Here is a 19,041-nt window from a genome sequence, read left to right as displayed (position 1 = left end):
GAAAGTAAGAGATGCAAAGTACTATTGTTGAAGTCAACGCCCAAATCATGTATTACATTTCTTATTATTACATAGCCAACTTAACTTCTTGTTCTTGATTCAGATTCAACCGGTCTGACCAGGTTCTTCTTACATTTCTTATAATTTCGTGCTCTATGCTCTCTGCTGTTCGAATTTAGTTACAAGTTTGAAGATTACAATGTAGTTACATAGACGTATCAAGTTCTTGATTTTGTGTAATTCAAGTATTCTTTACATATATCTGTTGCATAGCTGATAACCCTTCACTACTATCCTCAGAAAAGTAAAATGTAGTTACGAAATCAAGTTACCTGTTAGGCTCTATAGTTTTTTCCTAAATGACCAAATGCTATCATTTCTCTTGATTGTCGATACTTTAAAGTACAGAGTCTCCTGTGCAATACCAATGTTAGAGTGATACAAGATTTTTTTTCATTGTTCTATTCTATTTTGTTCTAATAGAAAAGAAAGAAAAGGTAAAGAAAGCTTATGAATTGAATAGAAATTTCTCAAATCTTTGTCTCTATAACATTTCTTCCCGATTTTGAAAAGATTAAGAGAAAGAGGAACATAATCTATTTTCCATTATTTACTTCTCTTCCCTGGCTCCCTTACAAATTTGCGGATCCTACTATTGCATTGTTAATAAACACTGACTGAGTGTGTCTTGTTTGGGTGTTCATCTCTGCAGGTAACAAAAGAAAAGAGGGAATGCAGATGGTAAATATAGGTGACGTGACACATATTTCAGAAGAAAGCAATGGAGAAGTTCGCGTTAATGTGGTTGAAAGTTTAATGTCCTCCATAACTAATGATTGATGGTCATGAACGTTCAAGGCATCTAGTTGAATTCTTAGTTATCCTTCACAGACCTTTGAACAGAAAAAATGAGAGGATTCTAAATGGTAGGTTCGAGTAAACCAGAAGTGCCAGTGAGCTGGTTTGCGTTTTGGTGTGGGATGGGAGATTTGTTTGACTTATCATTTAAATCTGGGCTGCTAAGACTTCCACAGTCTGAAACATTCTTCCGTAATCTAATAGCATATGAACAATGTGGGAACTATGAGAAGCACATAGCCAGCTATATAATCTTCATGGACAGCCTCAGAAACACAGCCGGTGATGTAGAAGTGCTAGTTAAACATGGGGTTACTGATAATTTGGTTGGCAAAAACCAGCTAGTAGCTAATATATTCAACAATTTGTATGAGGAATTAAGAGAAGAACAAAAAGACTTTTCTTTTGCTAGGATCTGCAATGATATGGAGGAGTACAAAAAAGTTTACACGTGGAGGTTGGTATGGTTCGGGTGAAGCGCAAGTGGTTGAGATGGAAGTTGATCTTGATGGATAGGTATTTCAACGGAATGTTGCCAGGTCTAGTCTGTGGTCTGTCATCTCTGTTGTAGCTGCAACTATAGTAGTTGCCAACGTTTCCGGACTTGGACTCCTTCTCATCATAATTCATAGTAATTTTTCTTACCAGAGTTTGAAGATTCGAAATCTTTTCTTTCCTTTTTTGAAATCTTGGTAGGCCAACTTTTTGAAGGTTTTCACCATCAAGGCATCCATCTGCAAAAGGTTCTCATCATCACAATGATCACAATGATTTTGACCTTTTTTCCTTACTTCTTTACTCCATCTCCAGTTCATGAGTCTTGAGCATTCCATAGATCTTATACAAAGATATATCTTCAAGATTATAATTGTCCCTAATAGAAGTGACTTTCAAATCTTATTTTTCAGGAAGTGCAAGAAGAAACTTCAGATTTGAGTCTTCTGGATCATATTCTTTATCCACTAATGACAGATCATTCAACAATTTTTTAAACCCGTCATAGATATATGTTAGTGACTCATCAGCTTTTGAGTCAAAGTAATCATACTCCTGTGTGGGTATAGTCTTCCTGTCTTGATTGCAGTAGTGCCTGGACACTTAATTTCTAAAGTTTCTTATATTTTTTTGGCAGTTTTACATCCAATAACTCCATTGCATATAATATTATCCAGACTGCCATGCAAGAGATGTCTAACTTTAGCATCTTTCATGATGGATGCCAAATCATCAGCTGTATAGTCCTTCTTTTCTTTGTCAACCATCTTTTCAGTTTCACCACCAACAATAACAACCCCTTTCTTAGGCTCATAAGGTCCATCATAGATCCTGTTAAGATATTCAGGATCTGTAGTTTTCAAACACATAGCCATCTTCACTATCCAAATATGATATTCATTCATTTCCAATATTAGAACACGGATGATTTCATATCTGCTCATGTTGTTATTGTTTGAGTTTGTGACTGGTGGTGGTTGTATAGTTTGAGTTTCTTTGTCAACCATTATTGATTATTTTCTAGATTTTGAAACTGTATCTGTATCAACAGCTTGCTTTGATACCAGTTGTTAGGCCTTAAAGTATATTATAAAGGGGGTGAATACATTATTTAACAATCAAATCGGTTTAAAACTCAAGTATGAAGAACAATCTTTATATAAATAAATAAAAACTATTTACAAACCTCTCAACGGATGAAAAGATGTCCTTGAGAGCTGTTAGGTTACACGAATGATATTATCGATAATCAACACCTATAATGTAAACCTAATATGTGCTTATATACTGCACAACTACACAATCAATCTAAGATATGATATGCATGAATAAAGTAATTGTAATACATATCCACCTGTTGATTGTTACAATTAAGTAAAGTCCTATACCAACATATATTCTGCAAATCAAGTCTTCTAGATAGAATCAATCGGTTCCTCGAATCCAGTTTCGACATATGCTAACAGATAAATGCTGATAATAAACTCTGATCTGTCAAATGCTGATAAATTGATAAACTCTAATATCTTCCAGTCACAGACTCTGATGGAAAACTCTGATAGCTAAATATTGATATCACCAATTATATCTAAGAATGAAGGATTCAGATCAAAAAAATTAATTGGATATATATTACATCTTAACGGGATCAGTGAGACTATTCTAGAATGATTAATCGAATAATTGAAGATCAAGCTTTGAAAATTATGCGAGATTAAGTGAAAAAGTTAAGAGAATTTGTGATTTATCTAAACTAAGAATTATTTATACAACAATAGTACTTCTTTTAATTTCAGTTCCCACCTTTTAAAGGTTTATTTTTTATTTTTAATTTTTACCAACTAGACCAATTTTTTTACCTATTGGGAATTGGCTAAGTCAAGAATCAGGATCTGTCTGACAATTAGAATCTGATCAACTGTCAGGATATGATTACTCGTTGAAGCTTCATTATCATCCGTTGACACTCTATTCAGTCATCCGTTGATACTTACATATGAATATCCGTTGAAACTCTAACATATATGAAGCTCTAACAAGAAGAATGTGCTTGTACTGGACAGTGGTTGTTCCGCTCATATGATTGAAATTAAATCCCTGTGGTCAGAATATGAGGAGAAGGCTAGACCAATGGTTTCCTATGGTGATGGCAATGTAGGAAAAACACTGGGATATGGTAATATAATCATTGGAAATGTCATAATCTCAAATGTAGCTCTGGTAGAAGACTGAAGCATAATCTGTTGAGCATCAGTCAAATTACTGACATAGGATACTATGTTGTGTTTTATGATAATCACTGTGAAATACTTCATAAAGTCACAAAGAAGATTGTTTTCAAAGCTTACATACATGGAAACATCTATGAAGTCAAACTTTATGCAAATACTGATGGTCCTGAAACTTGTTTAGAATGCAAGGCATCAGTAGATTGGAAAATAAGAAACTCATGAAGAGCGTGTATCTGCAAACAAAAGGCTTAAGTCATGAAAATAGGCAAATCCTGATGATCTAAAGTTGATTGGTGACACTGCACAGGTTGAGGGGGAGCAACATCAACAAACTGAAAGTCTACTCAAAATTCAGGAGAAAATCAAATTGGTGAACATTGCACAGATAGAAACTCTACTCAATCAGGAACTAACAACACTAATACAGGGGGAGTTTCACATGGGACCGATGCTGGAATTCAATTACTGATGATTTGTCAATTCCTGACGAATTGATCAATGCTGATGAGAATCCTGATTTTGCTACTGAACCCATCAATGCAAATGCTGGGGGGGGGGGTCATGATTAAATTTCTTGATTTTTTTTAAAAAAAGTGGATTGCGAATATTATCTCAGCTCATGATGGACAAGACTTGATTTTTCCTTAAAGGACGGTAACATTATTTCTTTCATAATTTTAATTGATACAAATTTGTTTTAGAGTAATCATGATAAATTTGTCATCAGTATCCTTTTAAGATTAGGAATAGGAGTAAATAAAGAGACTTTGTTTTTACTTGCATAGATACGTGTAATATTATGCATGTTGTTTTCATTATTACACGATTATCAATAGCGTCTCTTTAGTTTCTCACGTCTTGTTTAGCTATATAATCACGTATCCTCTCTCACTAGAATAATTTATACTTGTAAAAAAAAATTTTAAACCCTTCTCGACAAACACAACTCTCAATCCTTTCTTTTCTTACACCAACAAATGGCTAACTTTCAACTCTACCGTTGTAACAACGGTGTTTACTTCCCTGTCAACAACCCTGTTGATGGGAGTATCTACTTTGACCCGTTTAGACGTCGTGTCCAGATAAACGGTCAAGTTTATCACCCCGCTGACTTTCCACAGTCAGTCTTTGATCATCTCTCTTGGGATGATCAACTGGAACTCTAGTTATTTACAATGGAGACCCATTTTGAAGAAGAACGAAGATAGGAGGAGGCAGAGCAACGTCGCCTCGAGGCTCTGGAGCTGCGATAGAACATCATCTCTCTTACATCCTCCATGTCTCACATCTATCATCGTCGGGCAATGAAGAGCCAGGAGGCAGAAAAGCAGACGAAGACGGAGTAGTTTCTTGCTTTTAGGAGTTAGGACTATTTTAAATCTTCAAAATCTTTTATATTTCTATCTTTGCACTCATCTCAAATCATCAATGAAAAATCCTTGATTGTTCATTCTTAATGTGTGATGCATGCTCTAGTAACTTTTCATATTCTTGTGAGAATTACAATCTTGTGACTGTTCATCTTCTTTTTGAATTTGCATGTGTGAATAATGCCTGTTTTAATAATTTTAGCCTTCAAATTAAAATTCGGACATATGCAAAACTAATTTATTCTCGAGTTATTTTTAATATTGATGAATAGTTAAAACACATAGGTTTCAAGAAGCAACCAGCTAATCTCAAAAGAACAGTGATTTAATGATGAGGATGGTGGTGTTGGTTACACTAGGTTTTTGTAGTTGATTTTTACTTATCTTTTACCTAATGTAACTTTTGATGATGATGAGCTTCTAATGATTTTTCAAATCAATTCAAAGTCTTTACTTGATTTGCCAAAGAGGGAGGATACTTTCAGGAGAGATACAATTCTACTAAGGGAAATGTGGGTATTTTTGTCTAACAAAATGCCTCACAAATACTCCAGTTCATACAATTTGGAACATGGCACATCCCACCTTGTTCCTGACCCAATTGTATCTTCTTCACGTACCAAATCTAAACACTATATCACCTCTAATTCTTCTCAAAAGGAATCAGTTGTAAAATAAAAACCAATAGCTAGGACTGATGTGTCTCAGAGACAATCAGGTTCAAAGGTTGGTTCACTCTCACTAAATCATTAGAGAAACAAGGTGGAGGAAGGAAGAAAAGTGTAACACCACTAACAAACATCAAGGAGAGTATAGGTGGAAAGAAAAGAAAGACTACAGCTTGTGTTAAGCTGGTAGATGAGCCATCAGATACTGATAGTGATGGACCAGTTATTTTTAAAATGCATGTTAGACCAGTGGAGGTTACTGGTGCTAGTACATAGGAAGAAAAAGCTGAATCTATAGCAGCTAGTCATGTGCAAAAGAAAAGAAGACTAGTTAAAGCAACTGAAAAGGATCGGGATAAGCAACAGAAAGCTGGTTTGGAAGTTTTAGCTCAAGTTGCTCTTGGTCAGGAAACTGCAAATCCTGACAAGTCTCCATCAAATCCTGACTCAGCACAGTCAAATCCTGATGAAGCTAACAGAAAGGCTGCAGACACTACATTGTATGTCAGAAAGCAGTCCAAGAAGCAGTTTCCACAGAAGGGGTACAGTCCACAAGAACCATCTTCTCAATGTGAAGATGCAACTGTTAATGCCCTTGCTACACAAGAACCACCTTCTCAAAGTGTGGGTGCAAGCACTAAAACTCAACAGACTATTCTTGACATTGCTCAAGGGAGTCATATTTCTGTGGATGCTGATATTCAGAAGACAGTACACGAAAGGGAAGCTCATCAGAAGCATCAGAAGCACATTGCTTAACTGTATGCTATCATCAATGATCTCATCTTTGAGGGAAGCACACAAGAACCTTCAGTTCAAAGTATTGAAGAAACTTCTGAACCTCAAGTCCCACAAGAACCAACAGTTCAAAGTACTGTTGCAGACTTCATATCACATCCGGACATGAGGTTAATTCCTGACAAGCAGCAAAATCCTAACACAAGGTCAATTCCTGATGAAACTGTTCCTGACTCTACAAATCCTAATGTACTGGTCACTTCTAAGGATAACACTGGAGCCATATTGGTACAACCTCTCAAAGCAATACCAATGGCTTCTAATACTCAATGTACAATTCTGTCTACATCTACTTTATCTGCTAGCATGATTATAAATAGACCTATTACTATGGATACCTCTATTTATATGACTACAGACCACTCCTCTTTGCCACATCTTATTTCTTCTTTTCCTAGTGAGTTGAGCCTTTCTAATGAGATTGTGAGAAAAGATCAAGAGAAAAATATAATTATTGAGAGGCAGTCTCCTGTACTGGAAAAAGGAGAGGTAGATAAGAGTGATAAACGTGAGAAAAATATTACTATTGAAAGTGATATATGTGTGAGAAGTGATGAGATCACTTTAAAAGAACAGAGAGATTTAGGTTTTGGTTCTCTTATTTCAGGAACATCACAGGTAACTAAGCCTTCTAAGTCAACTCCTAATTTAAAGCTCAAAGGCAAAGTTCCTAACACTGTTTTGATATTCCTGAGACATTTTCTGATGATGATGATGAATTTGGAGATTCTGATGATGATGACAATCCTGATGATGCTGCTATGGAAGCTCGAATAGAAGCATCTAAATTGTAAGACCTCGACATATATTTATATTATTTAATATTCAAATATTAACTAATATATTATATATTGTCTTATTAATTAGAAAGTAGTTTTTAAATAAAAAAAGAAAAGAAATAGAAAGAGGCGTTGGAATATAAAAAAGAAAGAAAAAGAATAGGGTTTTGAAGACTTACGTTATTATTTTGGTCAGGGAGGAGGAAGGTAGAGAGAGAAGGAGAGGGAGGAGTAAGATAACATAATCTATTTGAAGCTAAGGTAAAGATTAAATTACGTAAATGCAATCGTATTTCGTTTAGGATATAAAATTTATAGGTTTTGATACTTCTTACTCTTAAACTAGGGTTTAGTAAGATTGGGGACATCTGAATTTCTTGAGTATCCATCATATTTTCTGAATTCTAAGGTACATATTGTTTTACCCGCTCTTTATTTTCGTAGTGGCTAGTTGTTAGAGTTACAATAGTCTGAATTCTTATAATATTTGTATAAAATTCATATTTTATCGTATGAGGGTGATCTTGGTGTCCCTAGAAAGATAATTGAATTTTCTATGATCTTCACTCTTTAACTTTTCTGAAATCCTGCTTGTAAGAGTGTGCTTTCTGCCATTTTTGTAACGTGCCAGGATATTTTCGAAACCGAGGTGCTAACTTTAAAAATTCATATTAAATTGAGATTTTATGCAAATTTTATGAGTAATAATATTCCTGAAAGGTATTTTCGAGTTCTACATTTTATGTTCATATTCCGCTGCTAAATTATGTAGTTTCGATGTCGTAAATAGTTAATTATTAAAATATCCAGGGGCTGATTCTATTCAGCAGTTCGCAAATGTCTATCCTCCGAATTCGTTACTTGGTCAATTTTAACGAGGCTTACCATTCTGGAAAGCTCTCAGAATTTTCTACGTTTTTTGTGTTTTGTACTTTTTCAGATAAGATCATCTTCATAGAGTAAATTAATATTTTTCAGAACTGGTCATATTTGATTTAAGCACCAATATTCTATTTTGTAAGATATTTTGGTTGGTGATGGTTGAGAAATATATTTTTGGTTGTACAGTGGTATGATATGATTTGGGAGATATTATAAGATATCCATCACGAGTGGATAATCTCGTGCTTGGCACCTCATATACGGTGTATTTAAATTGTATAGGTGTGTCGCCGGAGTAGTGGGACACGTATAGTCATGACTAGTCTGTATGTGTGTGTTTAGCCATTTTGGGTAGCATATGCTTTATGCTATGCAAGCCTCTGTAAGATTTTGGGTAACATTTGCTTTGTACTATGCAAGCCCCTGTAAGATTTGATGACTGCATATTCTGGATAACCGAAAATGTTAACTACAAGAAAAACAGCTTCAGACAACACTAATTAGACAACAGTTGACAAAAGAACCGTTTTCCCAAAATGACAGACAACAGTTTTATTTTGTCCGTCCTACAACCATTGTCTAATCCAAGGTTCATACAACAGTTTTGTGAACCGTTGTAAAAAAAATCACAAAAAGGTGGAGTTTGCACAACAGTTTTTTTAAAACTATTGTCTTGATATACTTCACACAACGGGATGAGTAACCGTTGTAATATGTTAGACAACGGTTTTTCAAATTTGTTGTTAATCCATCTCTATAACAACGGTTTAAAAAACCGTCGTCTTGTAAATGTAAAAAAACAACAGTTTATGAAGCTGTTATCTAAGCCATCCCGAGACAACGGTTAATTTAGAAGTCTTTCTGTTGGATATTTACCTTTCAGACAAGTGTTTATGAAAAGTCTGGTCTTATTATACATCAAACAACAGTTCTTAAATAAGGTTCAGACGAAAGTTCTAACAAGACAATAACCGTTGTATATTTATAGAAAAACGTGGCACCATCTGATTGGTGGAAAATATTTCACCCGGATCGCTTAGTTTGCAAAATCTCACCCACTGATTGACTTCACCTAGATCACTTAGTTGGCACAATAAGAGCCCTTGATTTTCTGAAGGTGTCACACAACGGTTTTTAAAAAAATCTGTTGTGTGATATCGAATTCTTAAATTTTAAAAATAATTTTTTAAAATAATTTTTTAGACGATCCAACCGTATGGATGTTTAAGTATATAGATTTTGTTCATATGAAAAAATTAAAAAAAAATCAAACTAATATTGAGTGACTTTATAAGGAAAATTCGGTAAAAGTACTACTACCCTAAACGAGATTCTTTCCCAAAAAACAAAATAATTTATTAAAATTATTTTTTAGACGATCCAACTGTACGTATGTTAAATTATATTGATTTTAGTCATGTGAAAAATTATAAAAAAAATAAAACTTATCTTGCATGACTTTATAAGGAAAATCCGGTAAAAGTACTATTCCCTATAATGAGATTCGTTCCTGATCAACAAATAAATTTTTTAAATAATTTTTTGAACGATCCAACCGTACAGATGTTAAAGTATATATATTTTAGTCATATGAAAAAATTATAAAAAAAATTAAACTTATCTTGCATGACTTTATAAGAAAAATTCGGTAAAAGTACTATAACCCTAAAAGAGATTGTTTCCCGAATAACAAAAATATTTTTAAAATTATATTTTAGACGATCCAACCGTACGGATGTTAAAGTATATAGATTTTAGTCATATGAAAAAATTATAAAAAAATTAAACTTACCTTGCATGACTTTATAAGCAAATTTCGGTAAAAGTAGTATTCCCTATAATGAGATTCGTTCTCGATCAACAAAATATTTTTTTAAATAATTTTTTGAACGATCCAACCGTACGGATGTTAAAGTATATAGATTTTAGTCATATGCAAAAATTATAAAAAAAATCAAACTTATCTTGAATGATTTTATAAGGAAAATTAGGTAAAATGACTAATATTTACATGAGACTCATTTACGGTTGTCTGAAAATTAATCAAACAACGGGTTTTAAGACATAATCCATCGTTTGATTACAGATGTCAGTTTATTCTCACTTAACCGTTGTAGAACAGAAACTCATACAACGTCTTATAAATCATTTGTTCTAAACTGTTGTAGAAATACTACAAGTACAACTGTTTTGTATTATTTTTATGAAACCATTGTCTATCACAAATTAGTATTTAACGCAGTTTAAAACCTATTATTTTAGAACTAATGATCTTTAAATGTTTATATAAATATTTATATTTAAGTATTTTAAAAGTAAATAAAAAATTACATGAAATGAGTATTTATTCTTAGGACAAATGTCACTCAAGTTGCAAGAGATGCTACACTACACCACCATTATTGTTAGCGTAGACTAATAATAATATTTTTCTAATTTTTAAATAAAATAAAAAATAATTAATTATTTAATTTTAAAAATAATTAATTTTAATAAAATTATTGAAGGCGGTTCTAGAAAGAGTAAGATACCACCAAATAAATAAATTATTTACATTTATAAGTACTCAAATATTTAAATAAATTTAAAATAAAAGTTTTAAAATTAAATTAATATGTAGTATTTTTAAAATTGAATCGTAACAAAACCAAAAACACTAAGGGGTCATTTGTTAAATCTGAACGATATTTTCTGAACGATTATGAATCTGACCGAATAACTAATCTGAATTATGAACGAGAAATGTTGTTTGACAAAAAAAGTATATAAATTTTTGAATGAATATTTTTTAAATTTAATTTAATTTCTTTAAAGTTTTTATAGCATGTAATGTTATAGAAGTTTGAACATTAGGTAATTTGTTTTGATAAATAAAACATTAGACCATTTTTAGTTGTTTAGATATTTAAATTTATTATATTTTAATTAAATTAGTGTCATAATATTATGACCAACTAAAAAACAAATCATCAAAAATTCAATACTTCAACTACATAAATTACAGTATTGATGCCATAGATACGAGTAATGATTAGTTTATTAAATCAAAAATATTTTTTTTAATTTTTTTTTTGAATTAAATTTTTTAGATATTATGTACCTTTATAGGATAAATAATTTTAATTGATATCAAACAAGTATTTATTTCCTTCTATTTGTTTAGCTTTTTAAAAATATGAAAATGAATAATAATACTACTTTTTATCAATTATTTGAGTAACAAGTAACTTTTGAAGTAAAAAAAGAGTAAGTATTGGCAATGGATTAGGAGATGCACTGAGTACAACGTGATTTGAATGGTTCAGCTGGATTTGAAAGGAGGATTCGTCCAGAAAAAATCAGGTGTCGTCCAGATTAAAAAATCATTCACAAACACTCTGAATGGTTATTTCATGAGTAATTCAGTTCATTCCCTTCCATTCATCTATTAACAAATGGCCCCTAACTGTAGCCCATTTCTCGGTGGCAGATGAAATATACACTGGCCCATTTCTGAAGAGTGAATTATACACGAGCCCATTTCTCACTTCCTCTCTCCCACTTCACTCACCCGCCTCTCCATCTAAATTAGGGTTCTCTGGCTAGTTTTACTCTCTAACTACGGTTTCGAGCTAGGTTTGGATTCTTTCTATGTCTGCCGCTATGTCTCTTTCTCTCTTTCTCTATCTCCGTCTATCTCTCTTTATCTCTTTCTCACTCTCACTCTCCTTCTCTTTGTCTCTCTCTGTTATTGGGGATGCCAATGCGATTGAAGGGTAGTTTCCTAGGAGTTTGAGACTGGTGGATGGGAAGAATCAGAAAGGGTTTATAATTTTTCCTTCTTATAATTTATAATTTGTGAAGTGTTTAGTTTCTGTTGTTATGTTTTATCACGTGTCTATGTGTTTGTGGGTATTTTTTTTGTGTTTGTGGGTATTTTTTTTGTGTTTTTGGGTCTCAGATCTGTTTGTAATAATCACTTAACTCTATAGCCTATTATTTTGCTGGATCCAAGTTTGTTTCGGGTTTTGATAGGTTGTTGTGCATCAGCTTCGTTGGTTTGTAATTAATTTAATTCGGGTTTTTGATTGGTTGTTGTGCATCAGCTACGTTAGTTTTGTAATTAATACAATCATCCGCAATGGCAATTAGTCATTTTTCCTTGGTTGAGTTTTATTTCCTTTATTAATCTTTACTGTGTTTGAATTTGGATGATAGGTTGTGGTGGATTTCACTGCTTCATGGTGTAGACCTTGCCATTTTATTGCCCCAGTAAGAATTTGCTAAGAAGATGCCTGATGTCATCTTTCTTAAGGTCGATGTTGATGAGTTTGAGGTAAACTATAATTTCAGTTTCGAAATTTATTATTGGAGTAGTGGTTTAGTTGTTATTTTCAAGTTTAGAATTTTATCGGTATGTGTTACTAACTGGAGATGTAAACTCTCAATTATCATAATTATTAAGATATCTTATATTAAAAAATTGGCTACATTACAACCCAAACCTATAGAGATGCTAAAACCTATAGAGATACAAGTCTGCCAAGTATAACTGACTACTAAAACCTATGGAGATACAAGTTTATATATGTATGTCTCCATAATAAAGGCCAAGATGGAGTTTTGCCAATTTTACATAGTAATCATTTTTAAGAGAAGGAGTTGAATGGTGTAAGGTTTCAAATAAGGAAACTTGTTTACTTTGCATGTTTTACTAACTCCATAACTGCAGAAGAAGAAAAACTGAAAAAAGTGGGAGTTGAAAAGATAATATTACTTGTCTTTAGGAATTTCCTGTAATATTTACTTGAGTTTTCTTGAAATGCTCTTTAGTTTTTGCTGATTCTTAGAGATTTTATGGGGTTTTGTGATTTTCTGCAGGTTTTTATACAGCTGAACATGCAGCAACATTGGAAATGTTTCCTTCCTGACCTATGAAACTTCAATAAACTCCAGGGTTAGTTTAAATCTTCATTACTCTTATCTTTGACCTTTATTTTTTTCTTTTTAACTTGTATGTGGGCTTTTTTTTTCTCTTCATGTAAAGAACTTTGAACTCAAAACTGTAACAAGGACCAGAATATAAGTAGTACTTCTCATAATGATTTCCTCTGTATTATCTCTTTTTGTGTTACCATCTTTGAATTTATATTCATTTTACTTTGATAGAAAAGTGTACTTTTGTGGAATTTGTACAGGTACCCTTTTGGAATCATTTTATTCTTGGGTTGGCTGGTTTGTTTTATATACAGGGGAGTTCAAGGTCAGGAGGAGAAAGTACTGATTCCGGATCAGCAGTTAGCACCTGGATGTGTGACAACCATTGAACCATTTTCCATCATTACTCAAAAAAATTCTTAGCCTATGGGAGGTGTGCACATCAGATGCCACATTTTTAGTAAAAATAATGTCATGGCATTGTAGTGAAAATAGTTTCCTATGATAAGATGAAGGTGGTATTTTGTATTTAACTTTGCAATTTGTATTACTGTATTGTACATATTTGAATGGTTGGGTTTTGATTTTGCAATTTGTATTTGCAACTGATTTATATAGAATGAAAATAATATTTGTTAAAATTATATAATTTGACAAACTAGTTCACAACAATTTGAGTTTCACAAACTATTGTTTGTTAGAAATTTAAACGAGCGTAATCTGTTAGTTCCATTGTGTAATCCATTGTGGTAAGTCATTTTAGACAACATGTCATATTTTAGAAACTGTTGACTGTAGGAAATAAGGACAACGCTTCTTTTCATAAAAACCGTTGTGTGAAAGATATCCGATCTTGGTATGCATCTAACAAATGCTTGAGTAATATAATAGTTTACAACAGTTCATTTTAAGAAACTGTTGACTACACGAGAGTAGTATAATGGTTTTGTTTTACAAGAACCGCTGTGTTAATGATTTCAGAGGCTGGTATCCTTCTAAAAACCGCACGACTCATATGGTATCTTACAACCCTCTGTAATGAAATATGTTGTCTAATCCAACCTTCTAACAATGCTTCCTTACGGCTTTCTATTGTCTTCAGTTAAGTGAGACAATAGACGGGTACCGTTGTCTGATACGCGTATCAGACGGCGCCTCAATACTCAACGGTATTAAGGGGTATTAGATAACGGTTAAAAACCGTTGTGTCACCCTGTTTTTCTTGTAGTATAGGACATCCTGTAAGTGTAAGATTGTCTCCCAAGTAAGTAAGTAAGTTTGGCATTCCATTAAATTTAGTTTGAATATTATTTATAACTGTTAGAGTATGTATATAGCCTGGATATTTTGATGGGAAATCATGTATATTTATTTTGTGATTTTGGTATTCATGACATTTTATCACATTTATATTTTGTCAGCACTTCTTATTTTGATGATCAGTTTATTTTCATATATATTATCATGTATAACTTTTGTAGACCTTGACATTGTGGTTATCTGTATATGAGCCTTTCTCTTACTGCCAGTTTTGTTTCCTTATTTCGCGGCTAGTAATCTTAACTAGGTGGGCTATTTTATGGGATGAGCGCGAGTGCGGATCTAGAGGGGCTCATTTATTTTCTTGCATTTTATTAGAATTTTATTCAGACTTCATAAGTGTGGTTTTAATTTGGAGATGGACAATTTAAGTATATTTTTCTTCATGGATTGTAAGTTGGAGTTTTGGATTGGTATCAATTTGGTGAGATTTATTTTGGAGAACTTTATTTAAGTGAACTTGAATTTATCTATTATTCTGAGAAATCTATTTATGTTGGGATATTACATAAATTGTCTACTTTTGGTTCATCATCTGGCCATGCTCTTGTTCTTGATGCTCACAGAACTCATGAATGGAATCATTCATGGCGGTTACCAAGTGAGAAGATTTCCTTGGAAGCTGCACAGTCAATCGTTAATCATGCTGTTCATTTGGTTTCTAATCCTGACATGAAGGCCTCTATCAAGACCACTGCAGTATTAGTCAAAGGCCTGCATTCTTCTATCTCTACACTCAAGCAAGATAATGTTGATCTTAGAGAAGAGCTTGTTGACCTATCTGTGACTATTAAAGGTACAAACAAGCGCAATGGCTTAATAAGTCGGATGTTCAGCATGGAAGCTAAACGAGATCATATGTCAGAAAAAATGACAGCTCTAGAAGCTGGTCATAATGCTACAAATTCTAAATTGGATGTTATTTTCTCTCTTCTACAAAGTCTAGATACCAAAAAGGGGGAGATAGTACCAAAAAAAAGGTCAAGTCTCCAAGGATGGATCTAAGATAGAAGCTGCTCCTGTTATTCCAAGTTCAATTCCTAACAACAAAGATACAAATCCTGATTCAGTTTCTAATACTGAAAGAGTAATAATTATTCTTGATTCTGTTAAAATTGAAGAAGAAGAAATTCTATTTCAGATGAATCTACAGATTCTTTCTGCATATGTTCAAACTTTTAATGCTGAAAACTTTAAGGAAGAAGAAATGGCTTTTGACAAAGAAGAAAGGGCTCGGGATGGAAAAATCAGGATTGCTGTTGACAGAGCAAATCAAGCATACAGAAACATGCTTAGAAGATCTGAAAGGAATAGATGGAGGAGTACATATATGAAGATGTTATATGAAAGAGCAGAGAGGAAAAATCAAGTGTTTCCAAAGATTAAGAACTAATACAAATGGAGAAAAGTTGATCTTATTTATAGTGATGAAATGAGCTTTATTCCTGGAGGTATAATGGTGGATGGTTTACCTGGTTCTAATACTATGGGGGATAAAAAGTATTGGTTGATACAAGCCAAGAATCGCATGTTGAATGAACCATTTACAAGAGTTGGAATAGGACATCATGAAGCTCAACTGGTCAATCTAAAGTTGTTAAACTTCACTATTGCTGATAGTACTGGTCAGGATGTTACCGCTGATCACTTGGACAGACTTAAAGTTGTGACGATTATACTTGAAAAATAAGATGGTTCTGAATCCAAGCAGAAAATCTTACTCTTATTGCAAAATAATCAAGTTCAAGTTCTTTCACTTGATGAACTATTGATCATGTCAAAAAAATGAACTGAAATACATTCACTATTTGCTAAGAGTTGAAGATGAAGTTTCCAGCGAATGGTCAAATATGATTCTTGCAACTATCAGAAAAAGGATACTGGATAATGGTCCACATTACTTTGGATCATACATTCTTACATACATAAATTTAAAAGGGCAAGAAGTCAACATGAAGAAGGGAGGAGCTGTTATTGAAACTATTCTCACATAGAGACATATAACCATGAATCCTGATGGTATAAAAACTTGTTATGTGTCACTGGAGGAGTTGATGATAGAAAGAACTCATAAGAAATCTAAGAGCTGTTATCTACCAGTTGTCTGTTGAAACTGAGTATGGGAAGAATTTGAAGATCAAGCTAGAGGAGATTCTGTTGATAAAGATTGATGACAGAGTTAAAATTTTTGTTCAGAGATACTGTAGAGTTTATCAATAAATATGAAAATCAAAGTCTGAAATAAAATATGCTTTATACTCTACATTTTGTCTCTCTGATTTTTGGCACTAGACAATTCTATTAGAATTTATGCTTATTCTGCAAAGCATAAATTGGGGGAGATTGTTGGGAATTGGCTAAGTCAAGAATCAGGATCTGTCTGAAAATCAGAAACTGATCAACTGTCAGGATATGATTACTCGTTGAAGCTTCATTATCATCCATTGATACTCTATTCAGTCATCTGTTGATACTTACATATGAATATCCATTGAAACTCTAACATATATCCGTTGATCTGGTTATCCGTTGAAGATGTCTTGAGTGACAAGTCAGAGCTGCGAGATAAATCAGAATGTGTTGACTTGTAGGATCGTAGTTGATTTAGATATGTATAAAAAGTAGATGAGTTATACTGTAACATACCTTGTAATTGGTATAGTTTTATTGTAGCTGTGTGGTATAAAAACACATAATAGGTTATAACTTTATGGGTGCAGAACTCAAGTATTCTATAACCTGATAGCTCTTAAGAATATTGTTCTTGAGAGAGTTTTGTAACAGTTTATTAAAGATCAATATAAATTGTTATTTGATTTATCTGTGCTTACTTTACTTTTGTGATAATTCGATTTGTTTAAGTAATTGTATCCAACCCCCTTAAACAATTACTTTACTGGGCAACATTACCAATTAATCTAAGTTCTGATTGATTATACCAATTTCGATTGATTCTTGACTTATTTTAATAAAAACAATATATTCGTAGTGGGAACTTATATTTGTTAAATACCCCAAGTCTCCTCCTCCATCAAATATATTTTCCTCGATTTTATGGATCTCCCAGTTGTCCCGTCGGGGACCCCGTATTCTGGAAAATACTCTGAGTCTCCTCATCGGAACATCATATATTTCTCATGTCAACCCTTATTGGTAATGAGAATTTTCACTAAACAACCTCCCAACATTTTCCATTCCTTCCAATGGAGTATTCTGATCTCACACCCATCTGCAATTTGAAAGGAATATTTGATGACATCCAAATAATCCGTGTTAAAAATGCAATTTTTATTAATTTAGGGAAATCCTTCTAAATTCGCCTTCATGAACTTTTCGGACTAAGGCCCTTACATAGGTCTGAAGTAACATTCGTAATCTCTCTCACACACACATACATAAAACACCCCTATACAAGTGGGAGCAAAACGTGGAGTCAAAAGAGGGTTTAACTGCCTCATTAACATTCTTAATCATTCCTAATTCTTGGCCCACCTCCTTTGAACCCCCTTTGTGATCATACAAAACACATATCCCATATCCATTTATTTTATTTTATTATTTCCTTAATCATTGTTACCATGATTTTCCTTTTTCTTTACCCTATTTTTTGAACTATTACCATAAGATTTCCTTCATTTATCTCCATAACATCACTATACTTTTCTATAGCATTCCCCGTAACCCTGACGAACCAAAGAAAATAAAATATTATGTTAAGGAAAAATAAATACTAATCAAAAGACACATCCAACATAATACGAATAAGCCATTCATTAGTTAAGCATAAAATAAAAATTTACATGCTACGGGCCCTTGTGCCGTTAGCCAAATTCGGTTTTTGTCAAAAAAAGTTACATATTTAAACAAAAAATAGCCCCTATATACAGAAACTTTAGCCCAATGTTACACATGAGCCTGAGTTGTCCTACATCCTTTGTGGGAGGGCAAATTGCTAGAATATAAGCAACTAGATAACTCAATTAAAATGAGGCCTTTTGGGAGTTGTCCAAAAACAAATTCATGCGGGCTCGGCCCAGAGTGAACAATATCACACTAATGTGGAGTTAGGTCTTCTTAACAAGATCAACAAGTGGTATCAGAGTTTCAGGTTATAACAGTCCATAACCATCTCCTATGGGCTCCCAGAAAGAACCTATGAAGCGGCAGATAGGTTACCCCAATTTGGGTTCAACGAAAAGGTATGTGGGTGTTCCAGTATGGACCAAAGGGCAGGCAAGTCCAAGTAGAATTATAGTATGGATCAAAGGGGAGCCAGATCAAACATTTAGGAGGCAGATTCGATGGGTGTCGAGCCCGATGTGTGAATGAGGGGATTGTTGAAGTTGTCCCATATCATTTGTGGGAGGGGATGATTGCTAGTATATAAACAATTAGATAAATCCATTAATGTGAGTCCTTTTAGGAGTTCCCAAAAAAAAATCCGTGTGAGCTCGGCCTAAAGCAGATATAATCATACTAATATGGAGTTAGGTCTGCTTAGCAACCCCAACACTTTTCCCCTTCATGTTTGGCTTCTTTCATGAGTCGTCGAAGGTCCATAATTACAACCATAAGGAGAAGGGTATATATATATATATATATAGTTGTTCAAATAGAAACAGCCTTAAAATACAAACATAGAAACAAGCCCAACCCATTGAAATTTAGCTCAGCACCGAGCACCCTCCCTTTTGTTAGCGATCCAGTACTCTTCTTTATCAGT

The 19,041-nt window shown here is 33.3% G+C and overlaps 1 long non-coding RNA gene across 1 annotated transcript; it reads left to right on the top strand.

Moving 5' to 3' along the window:
* The first annotated feature begins 11,586 nt into the window (after positions 1 to 11,586).
* LOC141699701 (uncharacterized) lies at positions 11,587 to 13,662 on the top strand. Its single transcript, XR_012566075.1, has 4 exons — positions 11,587 to 11,696; positions 12,279 to 12,396; positions 12,942 to 13,017; positions 13,313 to 13,662. It is a non-coding gene; the product is annotated as an uncharacterized LOC141699701 (long non-coding RNA).
* Positions 13,663 to 19,041: the final 5,379 nt, after the last annotated feature.

This window comes from Apium graveolens, unplaced genomic scaffold (genome assembly GCF_009905375.1).
Source record: "Apium graveolens cultivar Ventura unplaced genomic scaffold, ASM990537v1 ctg1077, whole genome shotgun sequence".
In the NCBI taxonomy this organism is placed as follows: domain Eukaryota; kingdom Viridiplantae; phylum Streptophyta; class Magnoliopsida; order Apiales; family Apiaceae; genus Apium; species Apium graveolens.
This window is presented reverse-complemented; position numbering and strand designations above follow the sequence as displayed.